Source organism: Hesperophylax consimilis, chromosome 27, assembly GCF_061612785.1.
Source record: "Hesperophylax consimilis isolate HC1 chromosome 27, BYU_Hcon_1.0, whole genome shotgun sequence".
In the NCBI taxonomy this organism is placed as follows: domain Eukaryota; kingdom Metazoa; phylum Arthropoda; class Insecta; order Trichoptera; family Limnephilidae; genus Hesperophylax; species Hesperophylax consimilis.
In genome coordinates this window covers 15,874,913-15,891,971 of record NC_142862.1, presented here as the reverse complement: position 1 = coordinate 15,891,971, position 17,059 = coordinate 15,874,913, and the positions used below count along the sequence as shown (strand labels likewise).

The 17,059-nt window shown below is 35.6% G+C and overlaps 2 protein-coding genes across 2 annotated transcripts in view; one reads left to right on the top strand and one right to left on the bottom strand.

The window, feature by feature from the left end:
- LOC149410651 (DC-STAMP domain-containing protein 2-like) overlaps positions 1-9,730 on the bottom strand; it is an 85,211-nt gene extending 75,481 nt beyond the window's left edge. Inside the window, exon 1 of the mRNA XM_089648302.1 lies at positions 9,670-9,730. The gene's annotated coding sequence lies outside the window, so the exon portion shown is untranslated. The remainder of the gene's footprint in view (positions 1-9,669) is intronic.
- LOC149410650 (GDP-L-fucose synthase-like) overlaps positions 8,249-17,059 on the top strand; it is a 35,427-nt gene continuing 26,616 nt past the window's right edge. The window contains exon 1 of the mRNA XM_089648105.1: positions 8,249-8,976. The gene's annotated coding sequence lies outside the window, so the exon portion shown is untranslated. The remainder of the gene's footprint in view (positions 8,977-17,059) is intronic.

The window sequence follows — 17,059 nt, the reverse complement described above, 5'->3', positions numbered from 1 at the left end:
GGACAATTTGTGTAGCGCCGCTTTTGTGAGATATCACCTCAGGGGCGCTATATTGTAATAATCTATGTATAATATATATTCACCCTCTCTCTCTGTGAATGACCTAATATGTAGCTATTAAATGTAACTCTTGTTAGTATCACTTAAACTAAGAAAAGCCCAATGAAGTGCCGCCCGCAGGGCCTAGCAGCAAAAATACAATAGCAATACGCAATGAGATCGTGAATAGTGATTAAACATCTCTAAAATATATTAAACACTATTAGGAAGATGTCTTGAAATGAAACAACTGTAAATATATTTTAATTGTTTGTGTTTAAGTGCTCTTGATTATACTAATTTTGAGTATTTGGCGTAATCATCATAGTTTTATATTATTGTAGTAAGCAATTACTTTGTGGTTTGACATATTTAATAAAATAAAATGCTTTTTGTTTTAAAAAACCACGAGTTTTAAATAAATTTTAGAACCGACCGGTTTCGCTTTACTCAAGCATCTTCAAGGTACAAATTATTACTAAACAAGAAGTACAAAGTGTGAGCTTTATCAACGGTCGTAACAGACCATCTAGAGACAGAGGATAACCAGTTCGGATTTAAATCTGCACTCTAAACATCTATGGCAAAATATTCCTTAAAAGAAACCATCAGCTATTATAAACTAAGTAAAACGACAATCTATACCAGTTTTCTAGATCTAAGAAAAGTGTTTGATCGTGTTTTTCACAATAAACTCTGGGGAAAACTCAGGAAAAGAGCAGTTTCGGCGATTATATAATATTAATATTATAGCAGTATAATGGCGATTCTTTCAATTTGGCACACGCAACAAGAAAATGTGGTGAAATGGTCTGGCGAGTTATCCAACCCATTTTATTTGAAAAGTGGCGTAAGGCAAGGAGGAAGCATGTCTCCAGCACTATACGTATATAATACGTCCAAGTCAATCGTTGTGGTTTTCAAATGTAAAAACGAAATCATGCAAACACCTTTAGTATGGTAGACGGAAGGAAAATCGATGTAAGTCATAGCGTCAAATATCTGGGACATATTATCACAGACGACCTGAAAGACATCGAGGATATGGTAAGACGAAGAGTGATATCCGTTAGAGCACTTATGCTGTCAAGGCGTTATCACTTTTGCAATACAAATGTCAAAATAATACTATTCAACGCACTTCGCTGTACACCTCAGAACTGTCGGTAGATTACACTGCATCCCAATGGCATAAGCTAAAAGTCGCTTGCAATAATGCTTATCTCCAACTATTCCGCCTACCGAGATACTGCAGCGCTACGGAAATGTTCCTGGAGGGACGAGTGCACTCTTTCAGAGTGCTTTTCCGCCACCACGTGGGAAGCTTATGGCGCAGACTACGCCAGTCAAATAACACTTCCATCACTGCCATGGTTGCCTGATGGCCTTTTGGAGACGGGATATGTTCAAATATCCTCCGTAAACCGTAAACGTAAATTTAACCAATACACATAAATACATGTTCCATTTAAACATAACCACGTAAACACCTCAGCACAGGTTCTCCCAGTGAGGTGTTCACGAAACATATAACACTACCCACCACAGTGTCACCTACTCAAACCTACATCACACCCAGCATAAAATTTTTTTTTAAAAAAACACCATATTAACAACAGTTGTAAATTTATGTATTATATACAAATGTTAATATTTGGTAGACACTGTAATGTATGTATAGAAATAAATAAAAACCGCTGCTTGCACACATTTTTCACTTCTATTCCGCAATGTCTATCTGTGCATTCTTATTATTATTTGTCTGCTATTTTAAAATATGGAATGTATTGCATTGCACTAACCCTGCATATATTCTGGAAAAGACTCTAATTTTCCGACTTATTTCCGGGTTAAATCTTCCCCACAGGAAAAACTAAACCCCTCCACACACATTTCCACAATTGATCATCTAGTCAATCCACATTATGCATTGCATTATATAAACATAATAAATACAAAACAATACAAGTACAACACTTCAACTCACCAGAGAAATTATTTTTTTTAACTACTTCCGATTTTATGTCCGGGTTAAATCTTCCCCATAGGAAAAACTAAACGCTTCCACTCACTTTTCCACAAATGATCATTTAGTCAATCAACACTATGCTAGTGCATTATATAAGTAAAATAAATTCAAAACAATACAAGAACAACACGTCAACTCACAAGAGATCAAATGGGAAAATAATTCACCGACTCCAGATATTTTCATATCAGAGGGTTCGGCTCGGTAGAACTTCTAACAGGGCCTATAAATCCTACTGATCCTTCAACATAAATATTTAAAAAATCTTTCGTTATCCTACATGTATTCAAAATGACCGACTTTTGCATCTTTATATATATATTTTTTGATAGATCTAATACGCCTAAATTTTTAATGAGAGAGCTAGGTATAATGCCAGTAGCCGAAATAACGAATGGTAATATTTTTATAGTCTGAGAATGCCAAATTCTTTTTATTTCATTTCCTAAATCTGTGTATTTTCTTATTTTTTCATTAGCAGATTTTTGAATATTACAGGAATTTGGAATAGCGACATCAATGATATAAGTTATTTTTTTTTAATTTTGTCATGTAAAACTATATCGGGTCTATTATGACTAATCGTTCGGTCTGTTAGTATAGTTTTATCATAATATATTTTATAAAATTCGTTTTCTAAAAATGAATTTGGTTCGTATTCATAATATGGTACTATATTACGGCAGTCACTCAAGTTATGTTTAATTACCAAACTTTGGTGAATTATTTTTAAAACTTGATTGTGCCTAAATGTATACTCGGACGGTGCTAATATAGAACATCCCCAAATAATATGTTCTATAGTTTCGGGAAAGCCAAACATTTTCTACACAAATCATCAATTTGATTTGTATCTTTGATTATATACTTCCTATAATTTTTAGTATTAATGACTCTATTCTGAATGGCAAGCATAAATCCTTCTATTTCTGCGCTCAACTCTCCAATACTCAACCATTTTTTTGACGAAAATTTGTCAACATACGTTTGGTTGAGATAATTGAAGTGTTTTGCGTGTAAAATTTAATTTGACCAGGAATCTAATAATTCCTGGTTGGGATTTATAAAAATGTTGGCATTCTCATCGTATAAATTTAAAGGTGTAATATTTCTATCTGCCTTGCAAATTATTTTGTGCATTTCTGAGCTATGAGCTTTCCTATGGAAAAAAGTTCTTAGCATTTCTACCTGATTATGTTTCAAAGAAGTTATTTTGACTATACCTCTACCTCCTAAATTTCTAGGTAAATTAACTCGTTTTATAGCTGAATTTGGGTGATGGAAATTAAACTTTGTTAGCGTAGTTCTAATTAATCTTTCTAAGTTATCTACATCTGTTATTACTTTTATTATTAAACAAGTAAATAGTATATACCGAAAGGAAACGATCAGTAAACGGATCATACTGATCTATTGAACAAGAAAATAATATATATTAAGGCAACAAACAGCAGCTAAACACTGTCTAATACTAGAAGTATCATTATAATTATTTATGACCTCTTATCAAAAAATTCAGTCAACACTTGAGACCCGGCATTCCGAATTTCTACTGAACTGTAACAAGTTTTCCTTGATCACTTAAAGTTTTCATGTTCTGCAAAAAATATTTGTTGTCCTTTAAGATAATCTCCGTACATTTATTATGCTAAAAGGGTAAATTCCCTCGATAGAAAAAAATCGCGAAATATGCTCCGAAAATTAAAAAAACAGGTTTGTTCTGTTATTTAATTAACACATTACAGATATGAAAAAATCACAGTGTTTCTTGAAATGCTTCTCGAGACATTGTCGATAGATGTTAGCTCTATTCATGTTTAATTTAATATTTTCACTTAATATTTATGTGAAAAAAATAATTAATAGTTATATCTCACAGGATGAGAATTATTGGCATTTTCCGTGCGCCGATGTCGTGAACAGAATAATATTTCTAGCAATCGTTCACCGAGTGGGAAGATTATTAGCCTACGTCAAATAATCGTCAGTGTACTCGACCCTTCCTACGGCAGCTAAATGTAGGAAGGGTCGAGTACACTGACGATTATCGGCCTACGTCAAATAATCGTCAGTGTACTTGAACCCTCCTATATATGCAGCTAAATGCATTGCGGCTTTAGTTAATTGCACCACACATGAAGACTATCTGTCTCTAGTTGGTAATGTTAGTTTTGAATGATTTCAAAAGATGTTGGTAATACTAAATACAGTACATAATAATTTCCTATCTTTGAACGACTATGGAACTCCTATGCGCAGCTATTGAAGCTATTGGCGGTGGGCGTTTACAAAATTATAAATCCGTTTGGTTTGCAGGGCCTTAAATGATACAAATTATATGTGTAAAGAATGGCATAAAACTATGGGGTACCTACCTACTTCTTATGGCATTATATAAAAATCAGCATTACTGAAGTTATCTAATGTCAGATAAACTAATAAAACTTACGATATTAAACATCTTTATAAAATTATTAGACTCGGGCACATCAACAATAATTAATGATAACATATCTATATTTACATATCATACCCAAATTTCACCTGGTCTACTAAAATTATATTCTTCACCACATAATAAACAATTCGAATTTTTATAAGGTCTCGAAGAGTTATTAATTTTGTTGTTGTCTTCTTTTTCTTCTTCTCTGTATTATTCATCTTCTTTTTTATTGTGCTGGCATTTTTCTTTCTTTCTCATCGGTTTCTGTTCTTATATTTTCTTTTTCCGTCGTGTCTGTGTAAATAATGGACTTTCTCTTTTTTAAACCTGTGGTAGTTGTTTTCCTGTGTAGCGCTTGCGGGAATGGTCGCACGCTTTCTGGCATAATTTTTTTACTTGTTGAAGGTACGGACAAGTTGAAATAATTGATATCCGGACTAAAACCGACAGGTAATTCATATACATAATTCTGTGAAAATGATTTCAGAGGGTCAGTCGTGTTAATCTCAAGGGTACAAGAAGCTGTAGGTAAAGACAGTACATTATTCGTTAAACTCACCAAACCTCTCGACGAATACGTAACAAATGTTATTTGATCTTGTGCTAAAGTTTGGTTCTGGAGTCATTGAGCCTCTCTGGGGAGACGGAACGACTGTTTCAGATTCTACAGCAGATATTGGCTGCGAAGTTACCGAGCTTGTCAAAGTAGTTGGAGCAGCCGCTTCAAGTACTGCAACAGAACTTGACTCTGGATTGTGGAGTATCTGAGCTTTGAACTGTCGCTGCGTCACCTTAGGCACTGCGTGAAGCATTTGGATTTTATAAGTATTCTGGGCAATAAAGAATACATATGGTAGTTAGTACCCGAATTTGAAATAAATCCCGACTTCTACATAGTATTACGTAGTGGAATCTGAAAGCTTATCAATGCAAGCGATTCTGGACTATCAGATGAACAATTTAGAATTTTATATAGAAATACTAAGTCAGTGACAATCTTTCTGTCAGACAATTTAAGCATATTATTCATTTTATTTTAAAGAGTATTGTAGTTCAACAAAATTTCTGGAATACCCATTTTAAAACGTAGAAAACGCAAGAATTTATTTTGTATTATTTCAACAGCTTTTACGGGAATATTGTAATGTAGGTTCCAGACGGGAAAAATGTATTCAAGTTGACTTCTAACAAAGGCAAAACATAACAGTTTAATACACTTAATATGTTGAAATTTTTAGTAAACCTTGTTATAAATCCCAACATTTGTAAGCCCTTGTTAGAGATTTCCGTTCCATGTGGTTAGCAAAAAAAGACTTCATTGAAAAGTGATGCCTTAATTGAAAGTCTTTAATTTGTGTTAAAATGTCTCAAGAGTATTGTTATCAATATTGTAATTAAAGATCACAGGATTTTTTTATCAAAAAAACCTGACTATTTGACATTTTTTAGATAATTAAGTCTGTTTTAATTGCACCAAATTAACTATCGGTTAATATTATCCTGAAGAATATTATAATGATAAATATTTTGAACAATTAAAAAAAATTTTGAGGTCATCATCAAAAAGTAAGATAAATACATCATGAAATATTTGAACAACATTGGACCAAGGTGTGAACCCTGTGGGACCCCACTTGTTGCATTAATTTTTCTGACTGGGAGGATTTTATTTTAACAATTTGCTCTTAAACCAGGCTAATATGTTGCCCCGTACACCGAGCTTCTCTAATTTTCTCTAAGTTTCCAAATAAGTATTTTATGGGAAACTGTTTAAAAGGCTTTTCTAAAATCAGTATAAACAGAGTCCACTTTTTTTCCTTTGAAATCATTAGTTTTATAATGTTCATGTATAGTTAAATTGGCAAGAGAACTTCTGCCTGACAAATGAGGTGATTTTACAGGTTTTATTTGTGTAATTAATTTGTCCAGTAATGGGCTTTCAAATGGTTTATGTGTGGTGGATTGAATACATATTAGTCTGTAATTACAAACTTCACTTTTGTCACCCTTTTTGAAAATTGAAGTCAAGTAACTGATTTTCCACTTGTCAGGAAAAATAGGAAATAGGAAAAATTCCACAAGATAAAGAGAGATTAAAAAGTTTGGTTAATGGAAGAACAATTACTTTGATACATTCTTTGACAAATGTTGTGGGGATATTATCCGGTTCGCAGATTTGAAGCTATCCGGAGATTTAATTTTAGTTATTGCTCCAGAGAGACTTATGATAGATACACTGTAAAATATCAAGAGTTTCATCCAGAGTTCTTGTTTATTTATTTATTTTCACATATAGGGCACCACATGTGCCATTCACAAACTAAATTACAGAGAATAGTACAGCAACATAAGGAATGCAACAATATAAATGGAAGTATAATGGTATAATCAGTAAATAGTAGTAAGGTTAAAAGTATGAAAAAAAGAGATATAAATAAAATATAAGTAGCAATCTGTAGGATAGTATTAAGTCAAAGTAAGAAATTATATGTAATAATATACAATAAAGTAGTATAAGCAAGAATTAAGTGCTTATAAAATGTCTGAAAGGCATTAAGAGTTTGTAAAAAATAAAATAAAAAATTTTAGAAAGGTATATACTACTAGAAAATGAAAAAAATAAAATATATACTATTATAATATGAAAAGGAAACAAAAGTAATAAATGGGAGAATCGCGTGTATAATAATAATGTGCGACACTGCTTGACAGTCCGATAAAGTTTTACATAGTACCTATGATGACTATGATATATAATGCACTGATATCAGCTTCTACCTATCGAGTAATAGTAGTTTTTAATCTGAAGTACATAAACATTATGATGGTATGGTATTACTCGACAATTTTTGTTTTATGCATCTTTTATATGATAATAGACAATCAGCGTGATCGATGTTGGAATATTCATTGCCTAATCTGTGCAAGCGATGGATTATTGAATTTTTTTCTGTGTTAGTTCCAGTATTGTTGCAATAATAAGGTGACTTGAGTCTAGTTGGTCTACAGGGAACAAGGTAGTTTATCAACGAAGTTAATTCAGGGGAGTCAAACCGGTGATTGATTATTTTAAATAAAAAAAATTAGATCATTAAGTATTCTTCTATGTTTTAACGATAAGAGATGCATTAATTGTAATAATGAATCGTAATCAATGTCATCAGAGGCAATTCCTAATTTGAAGTTAATTGTTCTGAGAAATTTGTGTTTGATTCTTTCAATGGAGTTTGCATGGTTTTTGTAGGAAGGATTCCATATAGACGAATTATATTCTAATTGACTTCTGACTAGAGTTGTATAAAGTAATTTTAATGTATGGATATTTTTGAAATCTTTAGATATTCTAGTAATGAAGCCAACATTTTCATTGCTTTACTAGTAATGATATTAATGTGATTAGTAAAAGATAATTTACTATCGAAGATTATACCGAGGTCCCTAATTTCAGGTACAGATAATAAAATGTGGTTGTTCAGTGTATAACTATATTTGATGGGGTTTTTTATTCTGAAAAAACTCATAATTTGACATTTTTTAATATTGAGTGTAAGTTTGTTAATGGAACACCACAAAATTGCAATGCAAATTTTTTGAAATTAGATTGTAGGGACAAACAGTCATTGATATTTTTAATAATTTTAAATATTTTCATATCATCAGCAAATAATAATATGTGAACATCAGAGAAAATAGAAGTGACATCGTTTATAAACAGTATAAATAATATTGGTCCTAAGTGTGAACCCTGAGGCATACCGCTAGTGGCTTCGAATTCGTAAGACAAGTGTTCTTTGATACATACAGTCAGTATACGTTTTGATAAGTAATCCTTAATCCAGTGTAATAGTTTACCACTTATTCCAAGTTTTGACAATTTATTTGTAAGGATTTTATGACAAACCTTGTCGAACGCTTTACTAAAATCCGTATAAATTGAGTCGACTTGTTGCCTGTTGCGAGAGCACATGAGATAAAGTTTTCGTATAGTGTAAGATTAGTTAGAGTAGTTCGGCCAGAGACAAAACCGTGTTGAAATGAAGAAATATTAAATTTTACACAAGAACATATTTTATGAAGAATTAACTTTTCAAAAACTTTCGGTATCGACGATTGTATGCATATAAGTCTGTAATTTTCAACAAAAGACTTGTCGCCACTTTTAAATATTTGAGTAAGAAATTATTGTTGTTATTATTCGAGCATTATTTGAGTCAGCTGAACAAACAGTTTTGAAAAATTTTGCAAACAAGTTAACAATTCCATCAGTATTATTGCAATGGCTTCCATTTAGGTGCATAATGCTAGGGAAAACAGAATCATCTTCTTTGAGTGATTTAGAGTATTTTCAAAAATAACAAACATTATTTATTATTAAAATAATAATAATATTTAGATGACCTATATAACGCCGTTTTTGTGCAAAATCACCTCAAGCGCGCTGGGGCTCTGAATTTCATTCACAAAGGTACGATTTACATGACGTTCTTAAATCATTAAATTCATTATAATCAGAATTTTTTTGATATAATTGATATTTTGTATGTTTAAGTTTTTTGGTGATTAGGAGATTTATAAGTTATTTGGAGTACCATTTTGGATATGTGTTTACACATCATGGTTGGAATATACATGCTAATAAACTTTTCCAAAACAGCATAAAAATTATTAGTAACTGTTTTGATATCAACATATTGCATAGATGACCAATCATATGCGTTTATTATTTGGTCTATCCGTGACGTACGGGGGTACACGTATGATTCAATGAGGTTGGGTATCGTCTAGTGAGGTCGTGTGATGTCGAATGTGGTCCAATAAGATTGACGTCATCAACCATATTCAAGATTACAGAAATACATCTGGTGGGAAGAAATTATGATTTGAATTTTTGACCTATGTTCAAAACTTTCGCTTTAACTTTGAAATTTCCTATCGGTATGGACGGTTGAAACATGTGGACAATTGAAATGTTGCAATCAATCCCCAGACATGTTGTTTCAAACGTACTTCAAGGAAAAAATAAGGTTTTAAAATAGACATTAACGCCACAATTCAACAGAAATACTCTAAAATAGATGAAGATAATAGAAAAAATGTGTAGTCAAGCTACGAGAGTAAAATGTGTTATAACATAAACTGAAATGTCGTAAATACTTACTTTTGAGCACGAAATCCAATAATGTCTCCTATGCACGACTGTGTCACTCGCCGGCTAGAGCGCTGTCGATGGCGTGGCAGGTACCAAAGTACCAACAGATTTGACTGAGTTTTGATTGTTGGGTCACACTCAGATAACATAACCTACTCCAGAATTTTTGTTGTTTGTTTTTGGGGTGTTATGCCGTGTTGCGCTAACTCCTTCTTTAGCCGACGTTTCGGACAGCGTTGCAGTGTCCATCATCAGGGCAGATCCGGTAGATCCGAAGATGTGTAATTGTTATATAATACATTCATTCTTCCTTCATTCTTCAGACTTTCAGGCATTTCATCATACATTTTTAGTCCTTTGTACATTAGGCAGTTCTGTGATTTTGTTTTTTTCATATGTGGCAATCTAATCCTATTTACATTTCTGGTTTCGTAATTATGAACATCTCTATTAAAAACAATTTCATCCTTAAAATATTTTGGCATTTGGTTGTTCATGATTTTATGTACAAAAATTAACACATTAAATAATAGTCTCTTTTTTATAGAAATCGAATTTAGCTGTTCTCTCATTTGATCTATGCTTGCGTATTTTCCTTTTCCTAGTATACATCTCATAGCTCTATTCTGTATAACATCTAGCTTGTTCAAGTTTCCTTCATTGGCCAAATACAACATAGTAGAGCAATAATCTAAATGTGGAGCAACTATAGTTTTATAAATCAGCTCTGTAGTGTTTCCATTTAGTTTATTTCTTAATCTTCTAAGAAAATTGACTTTTTTAGATACCTTCTTTAGCACATATTCAAAATTTGCTGCGAATGTTAGTTTTGAATCTAGTATCACACCCATTTCATTTACTTTTTCAATTTTTTCGTAATTAATTGTCAATTTTAACTCTGTGTTATGCGTTTTGTTGCCTATTTCCATATATTTTGTTTTGTTGACATTCAGTTTTAATTTGTTTAATTTCAGCCATTTCGCTATATTTTGTAGGTCTTCATTTAATTTATTGATTGCAATTATGTACTCTTATTACAGTACAAGGGAACTGCAATTTAAGTTAAAGCACAGTATTTACGTTAGCCTGGGGCCCGTCCAAGTGCGAAATGCCAACGGAAGTGGCGACGTCTTGTGGCGAATTCTAGAATTAGAAAACCGATTGAAAGCGGTTAAAGCAAATGTACCCAGTATCAAGGTATAAATTCAATGGTTTTATATTGTATTATTATATGGTATTAGAGTATACTTAGACATGTTATATGCGTTTAGCTTTGGTGTAGCCGTCAATTACCGGATACCAAGAGCTGTTGAGCTTAGCTCCGTCGTCTCTAATGATATTAAATGGATTTTTGTAGATTTCAATTGCCTCCATAATCAGGCGTGATCTATAAGTTTTGGGTCTTCCCAGGACCTCAGGAGCAAATCCAAAGTAATGGCCGGTTTCAATAAAGTGTTCGGCGATTGCCGATTTATCAGGGTGGCCAAGTTTACAAGCACGAAAATGTTCTGCTATCCTTTTGGAAATCGTCCGCTCTGTCTGGCCTATATAAACCTTGTCACAACCAGAGCAGCTGAGTTTGTACACTCCATCTGCTTCCAGAGGAAACTTAGTCTTTGCAGACCTCAGTAGGTCTTGGATTTTGGTGGTGGTTCCGAAGACAGTTTTGATGTTTTCTTTTCTCAACAGCCTAGCAATTCTGTCTGTCACATTGTGAACGAAAGGCAGGAAAGCACAGCCTTTTGAGTCTTGTTCTGTCTTCGTTTGTTGTAGATTTGGCTCTTAAAATTTGCCTTGTCTGACTTGCCGGGTAACCGTTGCGCTCCAGTGCATCGGTCAGCTTTTTAAGTTCTGCTCCAAGTTTTGTTTCTTCACATATTCTGGTCGCTCGGGTCACCAACGTCTGGATAAGTCCTCTCTTCTGCGCTGGGTGGTGGTGCGAATCAGCGTGTAAGTATCGATTCGTATGAGTTGGTTTCCTATATACGGTATGTCCTAGGCTACCATCGTGTTTTCGCATCACCTCCACATCTAGAAAAGGCAGGATTTTATCTTGGTTTTCCAGCTCCATTGTGAACTTAATTATGCTGTGGAGAGAATTAAGATGGTCCAGGAATTCGTTAAGTTTCTCCGTTCCATGAGGCCAAATGACGAAGACATCGTCGACGTAGCGCCACCATACTTTAGGGACAGCTGAAGCTGTATCGAGTGCCACTTCCTCAAACTTCTCCATAAAGAAGTTGGCTATTACTGGCGACAACGGACTGCCCATTGCAACTCCCTCCACTTGCTCAAAAAGTTCACCCTGAAACGCAAAGTATCCCGTTTTGAGGCAGTGTTCAAAAAGTTTGCAAATGTCTTCCTCATATATCTCACTGAGCATTGTCATTTAGTCTTCTAGAGGCACATTTGTGAAAAGAGACTCGACGTCAAAGCTGACCAAAATATCTCCTTCCTCAGTCTTAACCTGCTTAAGCTTACTGATCAGATCTGTTGAATCCTTAATCCACGATTCGGTTTTTCCAGTTTGCAACTGCAGTAATCTCGAGAGGTGTTGGGACAGTTTGTATGTAGGTGCACCAATAGCGCTGACAATCGGTCTCATTGGGATTCCCTTTTTGTGTATTTTTAGGAGACCGTACAGGGCAGGAGTTCTAGAGGCCTTTACAAAAAGCTTAGACCAATCCTCTTTTCTGATGCTAGATGCTTTGACTAATTCCCTTGTCTTTAAGTCAATCTTGTTAGTAGGATTGTTTTTGATCTTCTTGTAGGTGCCGGAATCGCACTTCAGAATGTTCAGTTTTGTTGTTTAAGATGGCGAATTCATTTGCCAGCCGAGCCTCGAATTATTCATCTGCTTTGCTTCGTTCCTTTCCCATAATTCGAGGTCCGGTTCGCAAATGTATACGCAGCATAACATTTCAGCTTTTATAGACGCCATTAATGGATGAATTTTTCAGAAATTTCCATAAATAAGCCAGTGGCGTAGCTAGGTAACCAAGGGCCCTGGGGCAAATTAAAAAATGTGGCCCCACTGTTATGTAAACTGATTAGGTTTTATCAAATAAAAATATGAAATATACAAACACTTTAAAAATGCTAGGCTACTTAAGCTCTTTTTTGTGCACTGCAGACTGCAGTGCAGGTAATAAAAATATTAAACATTAACAACATAAATTACAATTAATACTTTGTGTAGGTTTGGCTAATAAAACCAAATAGAGAAGATTCAAGGGTTTATTAAATAAAGGTCGGGCCTACCAACTGACTAAATAACAATTATATTTACAATTTTTTCCTAGCTTTAGTTTTCGCAAAAGTATCAATGACTTCGTTTAAATCCAGGCTTTATGCGATTTTGTTTTCAATTGCTATTAGCGATAAATGTCGGAGTCGAGTTTGGCCCATCTTATTTCTTAAATTATTTTTTACTGTTTTTAATTTGCTAAATGACCTTTTAGCTGGTGCAGAAGTGACAGGAACTGTAAAGAATAATAACATTGCTGTAAATACTTCCGTTAGGTCGCATTCTAGCACTCCATATTTGCTCATTATTTCCTTACATAATTGGTGAACAGTCCATGCTTGAGTTAGTTGAGGTAAAACTAGATGGTAAATATTAATAAATTGAAGTGAAAAACTAGGGCCTATTATATCTGAATATTTTCTTTGGAATTCGTCACACTTTTGTAATAAAGCTGCTTCATCAACATGTAATAAAAATGTTGGTGTTAGAAAATCGAATATATGACAGACTGCACTCATACCAATAAAGCGTGTATCTAATTGAGATATTACTGTGTCTAGTACATTATTGAAAATCTCAATTTTAAATATTTTTTCTCGGTTTGGAAATCGGTGATCAGCAGCTAATTCATCAAAATTTTCAAGTTCCTTGTCGATAATATTAGTATCGTTTTTTTCCAAAATTCATACACAGCACATGCTTCCGAATGGCCACTCGAACAACTGTGTTGTTTAATTTTTTCTGATAAATACGACCGACTATGACCGGTCAGTGGTTGAGTGGGCATAGCGCTTGGGTCTCACCCGAGCGTCGCGTGTTCGATTCCTCGGCTGGCTAAGTCCTCCATCACAACACAAGCAACATTTTCGGCTTTCTGTGGTGGTAGTAGGAGATTTTCAAACATTGTTGGGTTATTCGTAACCCGGGAATGTTTGTCTTTCTTTTTAAAAAAAAAAAAAAAAAAAAATGCTTCCAATCTCGAATTCCCGTACACCAAACATTATTCCTTTGTGAAGCAAATAACCAGCAGGGTTGACAATAGGCAGCGTCTAGTATTTTGGAATAACACAACCAAAAACGATTAACAGGCCCATATTTAGAACACGAAAAGTAGTACGATTTTGAAAAACACCTATTGTTCTGGTTGATGTCTGTTGGAAAAGGTCCTGAAGGCTGTAAAGGCCCCATATCAAGAATTTGACGTTTTTCGTTATCACTCAATATTTTGTTCGTGAAGTTTCCCAAGTCATAAGAAGATTTGTCGTACACATTTTCGAAAAATGTAGAGGTCTGTGGTTCCTCCAAACCCTCCGCTCTTATGTGTGTCATGCAAACATCATCCACGTTCACATGATCGGCGGCGGAGGTATCTCCAACTGCAATAATTGTCGAATCTTCTTCAGTATAGGCTTCTCAACCAACACTGCAGTTACCACATTATTTGAGTCACTATCAATAGAAATATTTTGGCCAGATGTACTTGAAGAAGGCTGACTAAAAAACTTGTCAATTTTGGGCAATTTTTGTTTACTATCTTCTCTTTCTTGGCGTTGTTTGCGTTTAAATGCACCACTGGGTTTTTTCTTTTTATCCATATTTTAATACGCTACAAGTGTCGTTGGGGAATGATGCACATATCCATACACATATCACTATCCGTCAAATTGACAACACTGCCAACCTACAGAAAGAATTTAGGGGAATTCCCTAGGCATAACTTTTGAATTTCTCAACTAAGTTGTCATGATTAAAGTGGGGTTGCAAGTTGCAACCTGTCATATTTATTTTGAAAATGGGAGAAATTTCCAAAAGTTCAGTTCGATCGAGATTTCTGGTAAGGATTCGAGGCCCCCCGAGCTTGAGGGCCCCGGGACACTGCTCCGCGTAGCCCCTATGTAGCTACGCCGCTGAAATAAGCATAGATAGTATTTCTTCCATTGCGTTGAGTTTCCATGGGAAACAATGTTTTATAAATTACGAAATATTTCAAATGAATCTTATCTGAATCTATATAGTACTTTTTGAATAAATGGCATACAGAGCTCCGGGCCAAAAACGCCCCTTTCTTTTTCAACATGAGTTTGTTATAACTCTACTTAAGGGAAGTTAATAATTAATATTATTCAGGTAAAAGATAAGGAGGAACGAGTACAAAAAAAAAGAAGTTACTTAAGTTCGAACACGATTAAAATTTATTTAAAAAAAATGTATAAAGAAGGGTTAGTCTTAATCTAGCTTAATGATAGTTTTAAATTGTAATTCTTAAAATTAATTGTCCTTTTTCTTAATCCTAAATTATTGTTCATTCAATGTCTTAAAAGTTGGGTCACGTTACGAGATAAATATGCAAAAATTGTTCAGGCACTTCCCTTTACGATGATTCTGGAACCGCGTACTCCACGTTCGCACTTATCACTGATACACAAAAAGCGGCAACTTGGGCTGGTTCCGAAGGGCGGAATCAGTTCAGCTTGGGCCACGGCTCCGAAGGGCGGAGTCGGCAGGCAGCGACTTCTGAGAGGGCAGCTTCCTGGGCGGAAGTCTGGCGACCACTCTGGCTTCCTGGGCGGAAGTTTGCGGGGTTACGGGAGAAGCCTCAGTGACCGCTCCAAGGGGGAGGGCAAGAGGTTTCTCGGCGGACGCGAGATGGTGACTCCTGAGAGGCGAGAGCGTGACTGTCAGATCTGAATCAGTTGTATCCACCCGCGCGATCCGGCGACTGTGGCACGCCTGTGGTGCGGTGCTGGAACTATAGTGGTTCCGCTTTACACCACTTCGGTGCGTTGGTTGAGTCCGTGGCGCTGGCATCGCCATTCTCACCGCTAGATTGCGCTGTCTGGCTGATTCGTACTAACTTACGGTTCAAAATCTTAATATACTATATTTAAGTATCTTAACATTATGCATGCATACACTTAATTAATATCTGGTTGCAATTAAATTTCTAATCTAAGTTGACAATTACTCTTACATCTAGATTTATACTTAATGTTCAATATTTTAAAATTACGTTTTTAAATATGACCTTCAAACAATTACAATTTAGCCCAGCCTTGGGCGAAGGTTTGTTTTATTGCCGGGTCGCTGGCTTAACGTTCCCATTTCAGAATTACTACCTAATGAGGGTCTAGAGATAAATCTGCCGACTAATGGGTGTATTGCTTGAGTTGGCTTTCTAAATTTTTATTGCGATTTCCGGCAAGGCTCTTTACTAAATACGGTCTAATAATATCCGACTGCCGCCTCCGTCTGCGTGTAAAATCACAGTCACAGATGCAGGCGCACGTGTTTGCTTTGGCCTTTCTGTGAATTCAAGTCACATGGATACCTAGGGACATATCAATCGCCCCCGGTTTGTTTGACTTGAATTCACAGGGAGATTATAACTAACTTATTAGCTATCATTAACTTTACTATTGCTACGACATTTAACCTAACAACCTAAATTTAACATTACTATTACGATATTGATATTGGTATAAGTTATATAAGAACTAGGTATCGCTTGGCGTCTGTCCTTCTGGCCTGGGTGCTGGACGCAGTTGGTCCGCGTGTACCTTACATGGTTTCCCTCTGCGTTCGATCCAGTAGATATTGCCTCGGCCGGTAGGTATTAGAATTTTATGAGGTCCACTCCACGTGGGGGCAAAACCCGCGTGGAATCCCGCTGCCAGATCTGATTGAGGGTGTTCCATCATAAAGACCTTTTGACCCGTCTCGTAGTTAGATCTCTCTTCAACCGGCGGGGCATAGCCCTCACTGTACTTTCGTTGGGAGTCCCTGATTGCTTGGTCTTGTTCTGCGCGCTGGCGTGCGGTACTTGCCGGGTTCGTAAATTCATCAGACGTGTGCACCATCCACTCGCCGGGTCGGGGGAGGTCGTAACCTAGAAGAGCTTGGTTAGGTGTTATCCCTGTGGCGGCGTTCTGGCGGCCGCGCAGGGCCCCGAGGAGCGTGGGTATATGGGTATCCCATTGCGCGTGAGCCTGTCCTTGAAGGTAGATTCGTAATCCTTTTTTTATTTCTTGATTGCGCCGTTCCGTAACGTTTGCTCGGGCGTGGTATATGGCTGTAGTCCAATGCAGGCATTGCCAACGCTCGATGGCTTGGCTCCACAAGGCGTTTCTGAACTGGGGACCGTTGTCGGTGAGC